Below are 19,987 nucleotides of genomic sequence, written 5' to 3' on the forward strand. Positions count from 1 at the left end.
ACACATTATAATGAACTTATAAGCTAATTAAGTGAAATACATAATATTGTAAAGTAACATAATTGTATGAATATTGTATACATATATTATTCATAGTAAATAGTGATTATTCAGTAATATTACGCATATAATTGTGCAATGGTAATACTGCTAGGTTATACATTACATATTTGAGTTATCACTTTAGTAATGTCTAATATTTCACCTAACTTGTATGATGATACTGGTAATACAGAATTGTGCTATAATTGTATGACTTATAATATTGTACTAACATTGTGGTACTACATAATTGTGTTGGCCTTATAATTGTAGTTACATTTTGTTAATGCAACTATTACATATGTGTCTTGGCCTTATAATTGTAGTTAAAGTTACATAAAAGTTACATCTTGTTAATGCAACTGTTTTGTCGTTACATAATTGTTACATATCGTTTGCAGGTACATAATTGTAGTTAGTGTAACATAATACAATCGTTTGTCGTTACATAATTGTTACATATTGTTTGTAGTTACATAATTGTAGTTAGTGTAACATAATACAATCGTTTGTCGTTACATAATTGTTACATATTGTTTGTAGGTACATAATTGTAGTTAGTGTAACATAATGCAATCGTTTGTCGTTACATAATTGTTACATATTGTTTGTAGGTACATAATTGTAGTTAGTGTAACATAATGCAATCGTTTGTCGTTACATAATTGTTACATATCGTTTGTAGTTACATAATTGTAGTTAATGTAACATAATGCAATCGTTTGTCGTTACATAATTGTTACATATCGGTTGTAGGTACATAATTATAATATGGAGTAACATAATTGTAATAACTGCAGTCCTAACATATGCTGCGGTCGATGATAGTGATGATGTTTCGTGCCACTTGTATGTGGAGACAACAATTTGCTTTTTTGTTTGTAGTTTATGTGGTATTTTGGCATATATAGTAACATTTACACTTATTTTCATTTGTTTGTTATGTGATCTTACTTTATTTCTCTTTTTTCCTTCTTACTTTTCTTTCTTTCTTTCCTTTCCTTTTCTTTCTTTTTTTTTTTTTTTGTATGTATTGATTTTTTATAGTTTGTTTCTCTTTGCTTGTGTACGCTTTTTTCCATGTTGTTCATGGTTGCATAATTCCTGACTAATTTCCTTGAGATACTTTTTTAAAGTTTAGTTTATATTGCACAGATACTACTGAAAATGATATTATATAGTCCCATATTTTGTTATTTTATATAAAAAATATATACATATATACAGTATTAACTATACACACTGACTTGTTGTTCGCCTGTACCTATCGTGAGTAATATGTGTGTCAGCACTGTGTGGAAATCATTGTCTTCACGATTGTGTTGAAGATGTTCACTCTTGCTAACGGCATTTGTGTTGGCCATTTTTTTTTTTTTCCTTGTAAGTTAATTTGTCTGTTTCCACTAGGTAGCTTTAATTAATAAATGTTAAATACAGTTCTTTTAATTGCTCACTGAGAAACTGTGATTGTATATTTTCTTTATTACTTTGTAGATATAATAATGTATAGTTGTATGTATGAAACACGTATTTTATGTAGGTATAAATGGTAACACTCGTTGACAGTAAATAAATGTTATACTAAATGAATGAATATATACAGTGTAGAATATTTATTGTTGGTGCAAGTATTTAATGATTGAATTATGAAGATAATTGAAGTAGGTATATGAATTTAAGTTGTAACTATACAACACGTTTTATATGTTTGTGCAGAAGCTTATTGTCTATCACTGTGTATTGTATGAATGAAGTAACTATGTAACTCACTAATTTTTACCGTGGTGTGAGTGGTGGTGCAGGTGGTGTGTTGACTGACGTGGCGTCTGTTCAGCAAGCACGCATGATGACCTCAACTTCCCACACTGGTAGCTGTGGTGAGTGAATGAGTAGCGATGAGTAACTTGAGTGAAGACGGGTGAGTAAGACGAGTTGTGAATATGGACTTGATGTTTTGCTGTCTTGACCTCTTCACACCTGCGTAAGCGGTGGGGGTTGGGTGGATGTAGCAGAGAGAGGAGGGTGAGGTCTGGTGGTTATGAGTTGTGAGTCGTCTCTCACTCTTCGTTTGTTTGTTTGTTTGTTTGTTTGTTTTCTTTCTTTCTTGATGTATTCTTGATCCTTTTCTCTAGTGATTTACTCGTTGTGGGATGAAGACTGCCGCTACTTGTAGGTGCGTGTAGAAGATTATACAGACGACGTAGAGTTGTTAATTGTAGTTGATTGTAGATGGCTGTAGTTGATTGTAGATGGTTGTAGTTGATTGTAGATGGCTGTAGTTGATTGTAGATGGTTGTAGTTGATTGTAGATGGCTGTAGTTGATTGTAGATGGCTGTAGACTTTGTAGACTATTTGCACTGTAGGCTGTATTTTGTAGGATTCAATGTAGAACTGAAGCTAATCTTGTAGTCTCGGTTGCTTTTGTAGAAATTTGTTTTTAATTCGGAGACGATGTCCGCAGATTTGCTGGTTTGTCGTTAAGCTACTTGCAAGGCGTCGAGTGATCTCTTGACCTCTGCATCAGCGTAATGATCTGGGAGACGGAGGGGGCTGGATGGAGAGAATACTGTCAGGAGCTGATGTTGTTGGTTGTTTTCAATCTTGATATTTTGTAGGAATTTAATGTTGATTCGTAGACGAGGTTCGTATACGTTCGCTGCTACCAAATGTCATAAAGACTTTGTAGTTACTTGTAGAGAAGTATATTTTAGACTTGTGGTCGAGCGGCTTTTATACTGTATCTTGTAGTAGTTTCCCCACCAGATGTCATGTAGTGACGGGAGAGGTAAAGAATAGTATGGGACTATTTTTATTTGTCTTGGAAATATTAAACAGGTATAAAAGTATAAGTCCCGGGTAGCTACCTCCCTGTCTCGCTATCTCTCTCTCTTTCTGTTCTAAGACTAATCTCCGTCTCGACCTCTCTCTAGGGTCGCTTGTCTCCTTCTGTCTAGCCTGTTCGGTGGCTAATCTCCGTCTGAGCTCTCTTTCCTAAATTATGGTGTAGTAGGGGTGTGTCACATATGTTCCTCATGGCAACCGGATCTTTCTCACGAGAGGACTGCTGACAGCTAACTGCATCATCTCCTTACTGGCCGCTGTCGTCAGCTTTCCTCAGTGTTAAGAGTGTGTAAGCATGCTTAGCACTGCTCGATTCTCGCAGACACAACACCTTCTCATCATTTGACTTCCTGCTTCTATCTGTCTCTCTATCTATCTATTTATCTATCTATCTAGTATGATTTGCAATTATAATATGGAGACCTACCACAGTGGTGTGGTAGTAATAGTAGTAGTGGTCGTGGTGTGGTGGTAGTAGTAGTAGGTGGTGGTGATGGTGGTAGTAACAGTAGCAATAGTGGTGGTGTGCTAGTAGTAGTAGTAGTTGTTGTGGTGGAGGTACAGCATTATTCTTATTATTTAGTTTTTTTGTATTGTAGTTGTAGTAGTAGTTTGTTGTGGCTTTTGTAGTCATAGTAGCAGTAGTAGTAATAGGATACATCAGCCTGGTATCCAGCCTGCTGTCACACCTGTTGTCCAGCCTACTTGCCAGGTCAGTGTTTCTTGACCTATTCCAGTGTCAGCAGCCCTTGTAGTGTGGTGTTAGTGCAGCACCATTACATCTGGTACTGGCACTACAGCATGTGGTACTGGCACTACAGCTGCTACACAACTACAAGGATAAAGTACTGTAAAGTAAAGGGAAGTACAGCTTGACCAATTTATTTTATACAATCTCCAAAAGTAAAACATCAAGGATGCAAAAAAAAAAAAAAAAAGCATTTTCCAGCAGCCCTTAAAACTGCTTTCAGCGCCCCCTCGGGACGCCAGCACCCCAGGTTAAAAACTGCTGCCCCAGATGACCCTGTAGGCAGCCAGAGTGTGTTGTGCCACCACCACCAGTCCAGCCGGGCCTCACCAACACCCTGGCAGGCAAATTTGACTGGCAGCTGCTTCAAGGCCTTGCTGATGGTGTCACTGTGGAACGAGAAACGTAATATCAAGAGCCAGCCTTCGTCAACTTGGGGGCTGGGTCTGTTCAGTGCTGGACCGACATTTGGAGGACAGACAGTAGGAAATAAAGACGGAGGATGACAGCAGGAAATGCAGACAGGGGAAAACAGAAATAAAGGCAGAAGAAAGCAGCAGGAAATGCAGACAGAGGAAGACAGCAGGAAATGCAGACAGGGGAAGAAAGTGGGAAATACAGACAGAAGAAGACAGGAGGAAATGCAGACAGGGGAAGACAGCAGGAAATGCAGACAGGGGAAGACAGCAGGAAATGCGGACAGGGGAAGACAGTAGGAAATGCAGACAGGGGAAGACAGCAGGAAATGCAGACAGGGGAAGACAGCAGGAAATGCAGACAGGGGAAGACAGCAGGAAATGCAGACAGGGGAAGACAGCAGGAAATGCAGACAGGGGAAGACAGCAGGAAATGCAGACAGGGGAAGAAAGTGGGAAATACAGACAGAAGAAGACAGGAGGAAATGCAGACAGGGGAAGACAGCAGGAAATGCAGACAGGGGAAGACAGCAGGAAATGCGGACAGGGGAAGACAGTAGGAAATGCAGACAGGGGAAGACAGTAGGAAATGCAGACAGGGGAAGACAGCAGGAAATGCAGACAGGGGAAGACAGCAGGAAATGCAGACAGGGGAAGACAGCAGGAAATGCAGACAGGGGAAGACAGCAGGAAATGCAGACAGGGGAAGACAGCAGGAAATGCAGACAGGGGAAGACAGCAGGAAATGCAGACAGGGGAAGACAGTAGGAAATGCAGACAGGGGAAGACAGCAGGAAATGCAGACAGGGGAAGACAGTAGGAAATGCAGACAGGGGAAGACAGCAGGAAATGCAGACAGGGGAAGAAAGTGGGAAATAAAGACAGAGAAAGACAGTAGGAAATACAGGTATACCCCAGTTTAATGATGCAACTGGTTAAGTAAGAACCCATTGTTAGGCGGGCTATCGTACATCGGAGTAGATTTAACATGTAAAGTAATGGGATGCGTTTCTGAGCCTTGAGTTTCCCCCCCCTCAACCAAGTCTTAAACCCACCCAAATGAGTCCAAAAACAAGTTTAAAGCCAATCTAAATGGCCTAACAGCTGTAAAAGAAGCTAACCTAAGCCTAACACCTGTAAATAACTCACTAAAACCAACAAATAAAAGATGAAAATTGCCAAATATAAGTCTGGAAAAAATCAAGCTTAGTAAACTGTACCCCAAAATGACAATGTTCACCCCACCTATGGCTAAAACACATTAATCTAAAAACAGTTTATAAATCAACCTAAACACAAAATTTTAGTCTAAAATATCATCAAAATCGGTAAAAAAAATAATACCCATCATTATACTGTGGATTGGCCATGGTTAGGCAGGGTATGTTGGTACAGTATTTTGACCCCCATTGCTAAGCCAGGGTATGGCATCCAGAGGTATCGTATATCCAGGTATACCTGTACACACAGTAGCAAAGAAAGGCCAGAGGGATGGACATTTGTGGTACAAGCTTGCAATAAGGTCAATGGGCCTTTTTTCTATCTATCTATCTATCTATTCCCAGACGCCTTCATCCCGTAAGGGGTGGCCACAATTAAATCACCTCCATGTCGCCCTGTCCCCTGTCATTTCACTGCCCTGCTCCTAGCTCACACCCTCCTCTCCATATACCTCTCCACTCCACCCCTCCATCTCATCCTTGGCCTCCCCCTCTCTCTCCCCCCCTCCACCTCACTCACATACATTCTCCTCGTCAGTTTCTCACTTTTTATTGTCCCAAATTGTTGTCCATACAGTCAGCTTCACTCCACCACCTGCTGGCTTTCTGTCTGTATTGGGCAACTATGTCTGCATGTATGTGTAGCCTCAGTGTCAGTGTAGAACATCCATCACAAGCCAGCCAGCCATCATCCATTATCCAATCCTACGTTGCCCCATGAGGAGCGTAGGAGCCCGGGGCTAGGCAAGTTGGTCCTGACTTTTAAGATGAGAGTGACCAGCCTCACTCATCCCTGAGTGGCATTACGTGAGCAATAAACCCCAACCACCCCTTGGATATAAACCTGCATAGGCTCAATTCGATTGGAGTGCCTTAATTACCCACTAAACCACCAGGCACCAAAATTTGGTTATATGGTTACCACCCAGCATAGTAAATGGTTTCTGGTGTATAGGAAACCATTTGGCTTGTCACTCAGTGTAGAGTCACCCACAGGCAGAAGGAAAAGGAAAGAATGAAGGAAAGAAAGACAGAAGAGGAAGACACGAAAGAAGGATGGAGGAGAGGAAAGGGCAGACACCCGAGAGCAGCACTACATTAAATGAGTGGATGGTGAGCGCCCCCACCTACCACATATCCATGATAATAATGGTTTACTACAAAATTAACTGTAAGAGAATTTATTTCAGCTTTATCTAACCCAGACCATGGTGTAGGATAACATATAAAACATCCCACTGAACACAGCTGCCTACATCACAGGTTAATTACATGCTATGCTATATTTATACCATCTATTATTGGCGCCTGACTAACAAGAAGAGTGTATGTGAGTGAGGTGGAGGGGGGGAGCAGGAGGGAGAGACCAAGGATGAGATGGAGGGATGGAGTGGAGAGGTATACGAGGGAGGGGGGGGGGCTGGGAGCAGGGCAGTGAAATGGTGGGGGACAGGGCGACATGGAGGCGATTTGTTTGTGGCCACCCCTTATGGGATTGAGGCGTCTGGCAATAGATAGATAGACAGAAGTTGTATTTATTCTGGGGAATCCCTGGGGAATACCCCTGAAGCAGCACATGTCAGTGATCACAGCTGGGACATCAGCACAAGAAACAGCAATAATTTTTTTGTTTTTTAATGCAAGGAAGAAGGAACCAAAGGCCAGGAGCCCACAAACCGTTCCTTCCAAGAAAAAACAAAAACAACACAAAAGAGAGCCAAATTCAAGATCTGTTCATTTCGAGATGCCTGGACACACTGCATTTGAAAGACTGGAGGTCATAGGAAGTAGGAAATATAGACAGAGGGAGACAGTTCCAGAGTTGAACTGGGTGAGTAACATGTTCAAATTTTGTATACTTCTGTTTTATACATTTGGTTAACCCTGGTGACATTACTGACATTATAAAATATTAGTGTTGATGGAAAGAGAACAACACTGAGGTGGTTTGGACATGTGGAGAGAATGGAGGATGAAAGACTGACTAAAGAGGGTGTATGTAGGTGAAGTGGAGGGAGGGAGAGGGAGGGGGAGACTGAGGATGAGGTGGAGGGATGGAGCTGAGAGGTATATGAGGGAGGGGGGAGTGAGTTGGGGGGAGGGCAGTCAAATGGTGGGTGACAGAGTGACTTGGAGGCGTTTTGTCTGCAGCCACCCTTTGTGAAATTACAGCGTCGGGCTATAGATAGATAGACAGATGGATAGATTAGAGAAAGAACTCTGGAACAAGATGCTAAATACAATAAGCTTTCCAAGGGAGGACCAAATATGTGATGTGCACTATATAGAAAATAATCTACCTATCTATCTACTGCAAGACGCCTCAATCCTGTAAGGGGCAGCCACAAACAAATCGCCTCCATGTCGTCCTGTCCCCCGCCATTTCACTGCCCTGCTCCCAGCTCACACACCCCTCTCTCATATACCTCTCCACTCCATCCCATCCACACAAAATAAGCATTGGAATTATTTGTATTTGTTTTGCACAGACAGTTTTATGGCAGGAAATTGGCAACACCCTGCACTGCTGTATGTCATATATGGAGGGGTCTGTTGGTGCTGCCACAAAATTAATTATAATATAAATGATATGCCTGCATTAGTTTGCTCTACTGTACTTATTTTATCCCACACCAAGAGAACGGTGGTAGGCGGTGACCACCATCATCCACTCACTTGATGTAGTGCTGCCTACTTCTTCCTTCACATTTATCATTCTTTTTCTGTGTCTGCCCTCCTCTCTTCCCATTTCTCTCATCTTTCCTGTTACTTGTTATTACACCTGTTTCCCTATCAGGTGGCTTTACACTGAGTAACAAGCCTAATGGTTTCCTGTAAGCCAGGAAATCATTTACAATGCTGGGTGGTAACCATATAACCAACCCACACATGTTCCCTATGTGTCAACAAGTGGGTTGGTGGAGGGTTAGTGCCCCTCCCCACAAAACCACTAACTCAAAGACAAATGGCCACCCCTTATGGGATTATGGCATCAGGCTATAGATAGACAGATGAAGTGAATGAATAATTAAGAGCAAGCTTTCAGGTGTACTGAGGTGTTTTCTTTAATGAGTGGCTGAAACAGGTGTTCAATGAGCAATCCTTTTCAGTAACCATGGAGGTCGAGTAAATATCAACTCTCACACAACAACTAGGTGCACAACTTTGCCCTAAACTGTTTTGCAGAACATTTATCCATCCAGCCATCATCCAATCCTGTGTTGCCCCATGACAAGCATAGGAGCCCTGGGCTAGGCAAGATGATCCTAACATTTAAGGTGAGAGTGTGGAATCTATCTAACCTCTAAACATTCTGGTCAAACTTCTGTTACACAAAATCTCCTGAAAAACTCATAATCCTGGATGGTAAGAATGTTACCACTTACAGGAGGTATGGGTAAGGCAAGGTAAGGTAAGTCAGATGTTCAGTGCTGGTGTCCTGCTGCAAGAAGTAACTGTTAAACACTACAAGTTTGTCCACACCTTCACACTTACAGGAGCTATGGCTAAGGCAAGGTAAGGTAAGTCAGATGTTCAGTCCTGGTGTCCTGCTGCAAGAAGTAACTGTTAAACACTACAAGTTTGTCCACACCTTCACACTTACAGGAGCTATGGCTAAGGCAAGGTAAGGTAAGTCAGATGTTCAGTGCTGGTGTCCTGCTGCAAGAAGTAACTGTTAAACACTACAAGTTTGTCCACACCTTCACACTTACAGGAGGTATGGCTAAGGCAAGGTAAGGTAAGTCAGATGTTCAGTGCTGGTGTCCTGCTGCAAGAAGTAACTGTTAAACACTACAAGTTTGTCCACACCTTCACACACTCAGTGTTAATATGACCCTAACACCTATGCTACTCAGGCTAACATTCCCACTGCCTTTGCTGATTTAATAACATCTCTTATTTAGTCATTTATCCTGCATATTATTAGGCCTTTTATCCAACTGACTGTATAGAAGAGTCAACATCCAAGCACACACTCTCACATTGTTACAAATCGTATCATATATCTCAAATTGCTCTTTTTTCCCCAACAGTTTCCAGCAACTGTTGGAAGGTAATTAGCTGGTTGTGGCTTCTTTGACAGACTGACAAGGAGAATGTATATGAGTGAGGTGGAGGGAGGGGGAGACCAAGGATGAGATGGAGAGATGGGGTGGAGAGGTATATGAGAGGGGGGGGGGTGAGCTGGGAGCAGGGCAGTGAAATGGCAGAGAACAGGGCATCATGGAGGTGATCTGTTTGTGACCACCCCTTACGGGATTAAGACATCTGGCAATAGATAGATAGATAGACAGGCTTTTGGTTTGGCTTCCAGTACATTGAGAATATCAGCTGTGCCACGGCCAACCCCAATACAGGAATTCTTTAGGTGGAAACATGCTGTCATTTTTATCATTATCATCATCATCCAATCCTACGTTGCCCCATGAGGAGGGTAGGAGCCCGGGGCTAGGCAAGTTGGTCCTGACATTTAAGATGAGAGTGACCAGCCTCGCTCATCCCAGAGTGGCATTACATGAGCAATAAACCCCAACCACCCCTTGGATATAAACCTTCACTGGCTCAATCCGACTGGAGCACAATAATTACCCACTAAACCACCAGGTGCCATAATTTGGTTATATGGTTGCCACCCAGCGTAGTAAATGGTTTCCTGGTGTACAGGAAGCCATTTAGCTTGTCACTCAGTGTAGAGTCACCCACAGGCAGAAGGACAAGGAAAGAATGAAGGAAAGAAAGACAGAAGAGGGAGTGTAAAGTCACCCACAGGCAGAAGGACAAGGAATGAATGAAGGAAAGAAAGACAGAAGAGGATGGAAGGAAAGAAGGATGGAGGAAAGGAAAGGGCAGATCTCAATATCTGCTTCTACGCAATGAAAAAACCAGATGGCTCCCCTGCCTGGCTAAACAAACGTTCCTCAATTTCCTCCACATCCCCAAATGGAGGATGGAAGCCTGCAGAGGAAGGGTTCATGTTCAAATAAGCCTGGGGTTGTAAATACTACTGTGTTAACTGAGCAGGGCAGTGAAATGGTGGGCGACAGGGCGACGTGGAGGCGATTTGTTTGTGGCCACCCCTATGGGATTAAGGCAACTGGCAATAGATGGACAGATAGATAGTTAACTGATGCAAATACTAATATGTTAACTGATGCAAATACTATGTTGTTAACTGATGCAAATACTATGTTGTTAACTGATGCAAATACTATGTTGTTAACTGATGCAAATACTATGTTGTTAACTGATGCAAATACTAATATGTTAACTGATGCAAATACTAATATGTTAACTGATGCAAATACTATGTTGTTAACTGATGCAAATACTATGTTGTTAACTGATGCAAATACTATGTTGTTAACTGATGCAAATACTATGTTGTTAACTGATGCAAATACTATGTTGTTAACTGATGCAAATACTAATATGTTAACTGATGCAAATACTAATATGTTAACTGATGCAAATACTAATATGTTAACTGATGCAAATACTAATATGTTAACTGATGCAAATACTATGTTGTTAACTGATGCAAATACTATGTTGTTAACTGATGCAAATACTATGTTGTTAACTGATGCAAATACTAATATGTTAACTGATGCAAATACTATGTTGTTAACTGATGCAAATACTAATATGTTAACTGATGCAAATACTATGTTGTTAACTGATGCAAATACTATGTTGTTAACTGATGCAAATACTATGTTGTTAACTGATGCAAATACTATGTTGTTAACTGATGCAAATATTATGTTGTTAACTGATGCAAATACTAATATGTTAACTGATGCAAATACTATGTTGTTAACTGATGCAAATACTATGTTGTTAACTGATGCAAATACTATGTTGTTAACTGATGCAAATACTAATATGTTAACTGATGCAAATATTATGTTGTTCTATATATCTATCTATTGCCAGACGCCTCAATCCCGTTTGGGGTGGCCACAAAACAAATCGCCTCCACGTCGCCCTGTCCCCTGCCATTTCACTGCCCTGCTCCCAACTCACACCCCCCTCTCTCATATACCTCTCCACTCCATCCCTCCATCTCATCCTCAGCCTCCCCCTCCCTCTTCCCCCCTCCACCTCACTCACATACACTCTCTTTGTCAGTCTTTCACCCTCCATCCTCTCCACATGGCCAAACCACCTCAGTGTGTTCCTCATAACGCTTCCTATCACATCCACATCAATACCACAACGCTCCTTTATATCCTCATTCGTCAGCCTGTCTCTCCATGTGACTCCACAGGCTCCTCTTAAATAACTGATGCAAATACCATGTTGTTAACTGATGCAAATACTAATATGTTAACTGATGCAAGTACTATGTTGTTAACTGATGCAAATACTAATATGTTAACTGATGCAAATACTATGTTGTTAACTGATGCAAATACTAATATGTTAACTGATGCAAATACTAATATGTTAACTGATGCAAGTACTATGTTGTTAACTGATGCAAATACTATGTTGTTAACTGATGCAAATACTAATATGTTAACTGATGCAAATACTATGTTGTTAACTGATGCAAATACTATGTTGTTAACTGATGCAAATACTAATATGTTAACTGATGCAAATACTATGTTGTTAACTGATGCAAATACTAATATGTTAACTGATGCAAATACTATGTTGTTAACTGATGCAAATACTAATATGTTAACTGATGCAAATACTATGTTGTTAACTGATGCAAATACTAATATGTTAACTGATGCAAATACTATGTTGTTAACTGATGCAAATACTAATATGTTAACTGATGCAAATACTAATATGTTAACTGATGCAAATACTAATATGTTAACTGATGCAAATACTAATATGTTAACTGATGCAAATACTAATATGTTAACTGATGCAAGTACTATGTTGTTTTTGTTTTCGTTTTTAAAGGCTCCAACATGCTTGCATGTGTCGGCCTTGGTCACCTAATGGCGGCTCTCCACGCTGCACGATCCATTGCAGCCTCCCTGTTCAGTCCCCCAACCCTAAGGTCACACTCAATGACCTCGTCCCACGTCTTTCTCGGTCTACCCCTCATAACCCCACCCCCAATATTAACACTTCTCACCTTCCTCACCCAATTATCATCCCCCATCCTCTCCACATGTCCAAACCACCTCAATCTACCTCTCCTCATCACAACACCAATACACTCCAGTCCCATCCTACCTCTCAACTCTTCCATCGTAAACCCAGCCCCTCCAGGCCTTGGACGCAGTGACGCACTGCACATCCACTTAATCATTGTCACCTCCGTACGTCCAAGCCGGCGAATGTCTTCCTCCTTCACTGCCCAGGTCCCACCGCCACACAGCACTACACTCCTAACACATGCTGCACACAAAGACCCCTTAGCACGTAGGGAGAGCCCTCTCAATGTCAGGAGAGGCAAGAGCTCCCCGAACCTCCTCCAACCACTCCCCACCCCAGCCATAGAGCCAGCTCCAGCCCCACCTCCAGCACACAACACGTCTCCCAAACAACAAAACTCCTCCACACACTCAAGAGACTCACCAGCAAGTTCAATCCCCTCACGCCCGACGATCTCCACCCGCTCATCCCCGCATGCCGCACACATAAAATCAACACCATCTCGCAGTCCACCCCCGATACCACTACATCTCCCATGCACCCATCTATCACACACACCGCACAAGATGGAACCACTTCCCACGCCCCCGTGGCAAACTGCACATGGCCACTCTCCCTCATCCTTGACAGCACCGCCACCAACCCTAAACATCATCACTTTTGTTTTATCTGCACTTACCCTTAAACCCCCTTGCCCCATACCATCTCTCCACCTCCCAAACCTTTCCTCCGCCTCCCCCTCACTCTCCGTAATCAACACCAAATCATCAGCATACAACAACTCCCACGGGAGTCCGCCTCTAAAGTCACGTGAAAGGGCCCCAAGCACCATGACAAACAACACGGGACCCAAGACTGACCCCTGATGCACACCAACATTCACGGAAAACTCATCACTCAAATCTCCACTCACTCTCACCTGGGTGTGAGCACCCACATACATAGCCATAACCACCCTAACCAGCCACTCCTCCAAGCCAAGCTTTCTCATTGCCCACTTCACCACCTCTCTAGGGACTCTGTCAAAGGCCTTTTCCAAATCAACAAAAACAAAATAAAGATCCCTTCTCCTACCCATAAATTTTTCCTGAAGCTGTCGAACAATGAATATGGCATCAGTGGTCCCCCTACCTGGCATAAACCCAAACTGCATCTCATCAACATTCACTCTTTCTCTAATCATACCTTCTAACACTCTCTCCTTTACCTTCATTATCTGATCTAAAAGCTTTATACCTCTATAATTTCCTCTTTCCAGGGCATCACCCTTCCCTTTATACACATTTACAATTACACTCTTCAGCCAATCATCTGGGACAACACACTCATAAATAATCCTATTTATCAGTTCAGTGACTAAACTCACCCCTATATCGCCTGAGACCTTCAACATTTCAGCAGTCAACCCAGACACACCTGCTGCCTTCCCCACCCTCATCCTGCCTATTGCCTCACTCACAGTAGCAGTATCAATCAAAGGCCAAGGGCCAGACACTGGATCTGCTGGCTCCAAACCTTCCCTGTCCCAGTCAAACTCCTCATTCAACAACCGGTTATAATGCTCTCTCCATGCATCTTTAATATCCTCACTGTTCACCACTACCCTTCCTTCATCATTCTTCACACACTGCTCACCTATGATATCCCGATTATCCCTCTTCACCTGACCTGCCACCCTAAATATATTTTTCCTTTCCCCATGATTTAGGTTATCAAGTAATTGTCTCTGTGACTCAGACTTTGCCCTGTATACCTCTCTCCTAGCCCTACGCTTGGCAGCCAAATATTCCTCTTTGCTACCACCCTTCTTCCACTCCCGGAAAAGCCTTCTTTTCTCCTTAATTGCAGCTTCTACACCCTCATCCCACCACCAAGTTACTTTATGTCTTGGTGGTCCTCTTGTCCAGCTGCATGTTACATCAGTAACTCTCAAGAAATTGTTCTTGAGGGCTCTGTACTGTTCATTAACGCCTCTGTCTACAGCTCCCTGTTCAGCCACCACTCTCCTCAACTCGCTATAGAAGGCATCCCTTACTACTTGGTTTTTCAGCTTCCATATTTTCCTCCTAGGTACATAAGTCCTCTTTTTCATCACTTGTTCTTTAAGCACCATATCACAAATCAATAGTTTGTGCTGCTGCACACACTCCTCACTTCCTATAACTTTAACATCCCTCACTAACCTCCTATCGGCCCTCCTAACCAGAAAATAATCTATCTGACTGCTATTTCCCCCAGACTCATACGTAATTAACCTACTGTCTCTTTTCCTAAAATATGTGTTGCACACAATCATGTCCGTTGCCTCCCCAAACTTGAGTATCCTTTCCCCTTCTGCATTCCTTAGACCATATGCACATCCCCCATGCACTCCTTCATAACCTTGTGCTGCTACACCTACATGACCTTTTAAGTCCCCTCCCAAAATCACTATCTCATCATCCCGCATACCACCCACTACACGTATTAAATCATCCCAAAATTTATCTCTGCTTCACCCAATCCTGCCTGTGGAGCATATGCCGATATAATCGCAGCTATCTTTCTACCCAACAGAATTTTCACTACCAATATCCTATCGCTTACTCTCAAAACATTCATAACATATTCCACCCATTTCTCCGCAACCATCACACCAACACCTCCATATCCGTCTGTGCCCCCCTGCCAAAACAACTTATAGCAAAGTCCTTCCCAACAATCTTTCTGGCTGATCCACCCCTGTACCGGATTTCCTGCAAACACGCCACATCCACCCACCTCCTACTGAATGCCTCAACGACTTCCCCTGCTCTTCCCCTCAAACTTCCTACATTCCATGAACTCACCCTCATCCCCATGGGTGATTTACTGTCCTCAGGCTTGCTTTGAAACCTTTTTTGTTTTGTCATCTTCAGTATTAATAAATGGGGACAGACACAGCACAGGTCCCACTCACTGCACAATCCCAGGTCCAGGCAATGGATCTGGGACCCCTAGCCCACCAGCTTACCAGTGGCTGTGGTAGTGGCCTCGGGGCACCCTGCCAGGACAGCTGCAGGGACACCCTCCAAGCGCGTCTTGGCACTGCAACTATCCCGCCATTATACGCCCACTGATAGGGCAGCCTCCTGGGGCGCTACTCCCAGGTTCGGGCCCCTCTCTATTGGGCGGAAGCGGCAGCCTGGGAACCACAATGCCCTGTACCCTCTAGCACAGGCCCGAGCCCCATCTCGCCCTGGACCCATGATCTGTGCCGGCGGAACCCCCGTCACGCCTCCCCCTAGAAGTCCGCCACTAGGTAGCGGGGGCAAAGTTTTCTTGCCGCATGCCCTTGCTGGCGCCAACCCCTGTAACGTAGTGGGATACGTTGTGTGAAATGTAAAGTGCATGTGGTGTAGTGCATAGATAGTTAGAGGAAATGTGTGGGAGAGTATGCTGGTCTACTCTCCATGTTACTGTCACACTGAAAAGGTCAGCAAAAGGGGGATGGTTAGATAGCTAGTGAAACAGGAGCTCCAGCTCTCCCTATCACCAGCATTCCCATTCCCCTGGGGAGTACTACCCTGTTCGGCCTGTGCTACGGCCTCCTGATGCAAACACTAATATGTTAACTGATGCAAATACTAATATGTTAACTGATGCAAATACTAATATGTTGACTGATGCAAATACTATGTTGTTAACTGATGCAAATACTATGTTGTTAACTGATGCAAATACTATGTTGTTAACTGATGCAAATACTATGTTGTTAACTGATGCAAATACTATGTTGTTAACTGATGCAAATACTATGTTGTTAACTGATGCAAATACTATGTTGTTAACTGATGCAAATACTATGTTGTTAACTGATGCAAATACTATGTTGTTAACTGATGCAAATACTATGTTGTTAACTGATGCAAATACTAATACGTTAACTGATGCAAATACTAATACGTTAACTGATGCAAATACTATGTTGTTAACTGATGCAAATACTAATATGTTAACTGATGCAAATACTATGTTGTTAACTGATGCAAATACTATGTTGTTAACTGATGCAAATACTAATATGTTAACTGATGCAAATACTATGTTGTTAACTGATGCAAATACTAATATGTTAACTGATGCAAATACTATGTTGTTAACTGATGCAAATACTAATATGTTAACTGATGCAAATACTATGTTGTTAACTGATGCAAATACTAATATGTTAACTGATGCAAATACTAATATGTTAACTGATGCAAATACTAATATGTTAACTGATGCAAATACTAATATGTAAACTGATGCAAATACTATGTTGTTAACTGATGCAAATACTATGTTGTTAACTGATGCAAATACTATGTTGTCAACTGATGCAAATACTATGTTGTTAACTGATGCAAATACTATGTTGTTAACTGATGCAAATACTAATATGTTAACTGATGCAAATACTATGTTGTTAACTGATGCAAATACTAATATGTTAACTGATGCAAATACTATGTTGTTAACTGATGCAAATACTATGTTGTTAACTGATGCAAATACTATGTTGTTAACTGATGCAAATACTATGTTGTTAACTGATGCAAATACTATGTTGTTAACTGATGCAAATACTATGTTGTTAACTGATGCAAATACTATGTTGTTAACTGATGCAAATACTATGTTGTTAACTGATGCAAATACTATGTTGTTAACTGATGCAAATACTAATATGTTAACTGATGCAAATACTATGTTGTTAACTGATGCAAATACTATGTTGTTAACTGATGCAAATACTATGTTGTTAACTGATGCAAATACTATGTTGTTAACTGATGCAAATACTATGTTGTTAACTGATGCAAATACTAATATGTTAACTGATGCAAATACTATGTTGTTAACTGATGCAAATACTAATATGTTAACTGATGCAAATACTATGTTGTTAACTGATGCAAATACTATGTTGTTAACTGATGCAAATACTATGTTGTTAACTGATGCAAATACTATGTTGTTAACTGATGCAAATACTATGTTGTTAACTGATGCAAATACTATGTTGTTAACTGATGCAAATACTATGTTGTTAACTGATGCAAATACTATGTTGTTAACTGATGCAAATACTATGTTGTTAACTGATGCAAATACTATGTTGTTAACTGATGCAAATACTAATATGTTAACTGATGCAAATACTATGTTGTTAACTGATGCAAATACTATGTTGTTAACTGATGCAAATACTATGTTGTTAACTGATGCAAATACTATGTTGTTAACTGATGCAAATACTATGTTGTTAACTGATGCAAATACTATGTTGTTAACTGATGCAAATACTAATATGTTAACTGATGCAAATACTAACTGATGCAAATACTAATATGTTAACTGATGCAAATACGATGTATTTAACTGATGCAAATACTAGCTAGTAACTGATGCAAATACTATGTTGTTAACTGATGCAAATACTATGTTGTTAACTGATGCAAATACTATGTTGTTAACTGATGCAAATACTATGTTGTTAACTGATGCAAATACTATGTTGTTAACTGATGCAAATACTATGTTGTTAACTGATGCAAATACTAATATGTTAACTGATGCAAATACTAATATGTTAACTGATGCAAATACTAATATGTAAACTGATGCAAATACTATGTTGTTAACTGATGCAAATACTATGTTGTTAACTGATGCAAATACTATGTTGTTAACTGATGCAAATACTATGTTGTTAACTGATGCAAATACTAATATGTTAACTGATGCAAATACTAATATGTTAACTGATGCAAATACTATGTTGTTAACTGATGCAAATACTAATATGTTAACTGATGCAAATACTATGTTGTTAACTGATGCAAATACTATGTTGTTAACTGATGCAAATACTATGTTGTTAACTGATGCAAATACTATGTTGTTAACTGATGCAAATACTATGTTGTTAACTGATGCAAATACTATGTTGTTAACTGATGCAAATACTATGTTGTTAACTGATGCAAATACTATATGTACTATGTTAACTGATGCAAATACTAAACTGATGCAAATACTATGTTGTTAACTGATTCAAATACTATGTTGTTAACTGATGCAAATACTATGTTGTTAACTGATGCAAATACTATGTTGTTAACTGATGCAAATACTAATATGTTAATATGTTAACTGATGCAAATACTATGTTGTTAACTGATGCAAATACTATGTTGTTAACTGATGCAAATACTAATATGTTAACTGATGCAAATACTATGTTGTTAACTGATGCAAATACTATGTTGTTAACTGATGCAAATACTATGTTGTTAACTGATGCAAATACTATGTTGTTAACTGATGCAAATACTATGTTGTTAACTGATGCAAATACTATGTTGTTAACTGATGCAAATACTATGTTGTTAACTGATGCAAATACTATGTTGTTAACTGATGCAAATACTAATATGTTAACTGATGCAAATACTAATATGTTAACTGATGCAAATACTAATATGTAAACTGATGCAAATACTATGTTGTTAACTGATGCAAATACTATGTTGTTAACTGATGCAAATACTATGTTGTTAACTGATGCAAATACTATGTTGTTAACTGATGCAAATACTAATATGTTAACTGATGCAAATACTAATATGTTAACTGATGCAAATACTATGTTGTTAACTGATGCAAATACTAATATGTTAACTGATGCAAATACTATGTTGTTAACTGATGCAAATACTATGTTGTTAACTGATGCAAATACTATGTTGTTAACTGATGCAAATACTATGTTGTTAACTGATGCAAATACTATGTTGTTAACTGATGCAAATACTATGTTGTTAACTGATGCAAATACTATGTTGTTAACTGATGCAAATACTATGTTGTTAACTGATGCAAATACTAATATGTTAACTGATGCAAATACTAATATGTTAACTGATGCAAATACTATGTTGTTAACTGATGCAAATACTAATATGTTAACTGATGCAAATACTATGTTGTTAACTGATGCAAATATTATGTTGTTAACTGATGCAAATACTATGTTGTTAACTGATGCAAATACTATGTTGTTAACTGATGCAAATACTATGTTGTTAACTGATGCAAATACTATGTTGTTAACTGATGCAAATACTATGTTGTTAACTGATGCAAATACTATGTTGTTAACTGATGCAAATACTATGTTGTTAACTGATGCAAATACTATGTTGTTAACTGATGCAAATACTATGTTGTTAATTGATGCAAATACTAATATGTTAACTGATGCAAATACTATGTTGTTAACTGATGCAAATACTATGTTGTTAACTGATGCAAATACTATGTTGTTAACTGATGCAAATACTATGTTGTTAACTGATGCAAATACTAATATGTTAACTGATGCAAATACTAATATGTTAACTGATGCAAATACTATGTTGTTAACTGATGCAAATACTAATATGTTAACTGATGCAAATACTATGTTGTTAACTGATGCAAATACTATGTTGTTAACTGATGCAAATACTAATATGTTAACTGATGCAAATACTATGTTGTTAACTGATGCAAATACTATGTTGTTAACTGATGCAAATACTAT

Source organism: Coenobita brevimanus, chromosome 90 (assembly GCF_032717465.1).
Source record: "Coenobita brevimanus isolate Jiangsu-jjx chromosome 90, ASM3271746v2, whole genome shotgun sequence".
NCBI lineage: Eukaryota > Metazoa > Arthropoda > Malacostraca > Decapoda > Coenobitidae > Coenobita > Coenobita brevimanus.